The sequence below is a fragment of the Trichechus manatus genome, unplaced genomic scaffold, assembly GCF_000243295.1.
Source record: "Trichechus manatus latirostris isolate Lorelei unplaced genomic scaffold, TriManLat1.0 scaffold00055, whole genome shotgun sequence".
In the NCBI taxonomy this organism is placed as follows: Eukaryota; Metazoa; Chordata; class Mammalia; order Sirenia; family Trichechidae; genus Trichechus; species Trichechus manatus.
The window spans coordinates 15454270-15455507 of record NW_004443991.1 but is presented as its reverse complement, the minus strand read 5'-3'; the positions used below and the strand labels follow the sequence as shown (position 1 = coordinate 15455507).

At 35.9% G+C, this 1238-nt stretch overlaps 1 pseudogene; it reads right to left on the bottom strand.

The window, feature by feature from the left end:
* Positions 1-305: 305 nt before the first annotated feature.
* Positions 306-451, bottom strand: LOC111820909 (uncharacterized; annotated as a pseudogene).
* Between the last annotated feature and the right edge of the window lie 787 nt (positions 452-1238).

Below are 1238 nucleotides of genomic sequence, written 5' to 3'. Positions count from 1 at the left end.
TGTTTAATGAGAAACTATTTTGTTCTGTAAACTTTCATCTAAAGTGAGAATAGCAGCACAACTGGAAGAACGTAATCGATGTCACTGAATTGTGTATGTAAAAATTTTTGAAATGGTGTATCTTTGGCTATGTACATTTTCACCAAAAAAAAAAGGTGGAGATGGGAGAGTGTTCACATGTCGTGGGGTTGTTAACCAATGTCATAAATCAATATGTGTACTGACTGTTTAATGAGAAACTATTTGTTCTGTAAACCTTCACCGAAAATACAATAAAAAATTCTTTTTTTTAAAGAAAGATGAAAAAAAATGTGGAACGCTTCATGAATTTGCGTGACATCCTTGCGCAGGGGCCATGCATCTTGATCATATGTTTGATCAATCTCAGACTACAGACGTTGGTAAAAATCTTCAGTTTCTTTAACTTTGGTATAAGTTTCTGGTGCATAAATTTGAATGATAGTTGTATTAACTCGTCTTCTTTGTAGGCACATGGATGTTTTCCTATTACTGACAGCATTGTCCTTCAGGATACATATTGAAATGTTCTTTTTGACGATGAATGCATCACCATTCCTCTTCAATTTGTCATTGTCTGGTCCTATTCATAATGGCCAATACAAGTCCATTTCAGCTCACTAATGCCTAGGATGTTTATACATTTCATTTCGATGACTTCCAATTTTCCTTGATTCATACTTCGTACAGTCCACATTCCAATTACTCATGGATATCTGCAGCTGTTCCTTCTCATTTAAGTTTCGCCACATGAGCAAATGAAGGTCTTGGAAACTTTACTCCAACCACATCATTAAGGTCGACTCTACTTTGAGGAGACAGCTCTTTCCTAGTCACATTTTGAGTGCTTTCCAACCTGAGGGTCTCAGCTTCCAGCGCTATATCAGACAATGTTCCACTGTTATCCATGAGGTTTTTACTGGCCAATCTTTTTCCAAGGTAGATCATCAGGTCCTTCTTCCTAGTGAGTCTTAGCCTGGAAACTCCACTGAAACCTGTCCACCATGGGTGACCCTGCTGATATTTGAAATACCGTGGCATAGCTTCTAGCATCACAACAACATGCAAGCCACTACAATAAGACAAACTGACAGACAAGTGGTAGACTATGTATAATATTAAAATACAATAAACATTAATGTGACAATCAATGGATAGAATCCAAATCAGCATTATTTTTATTTAGTATATATAATAGTAAAATATAATAAAAATAAAAC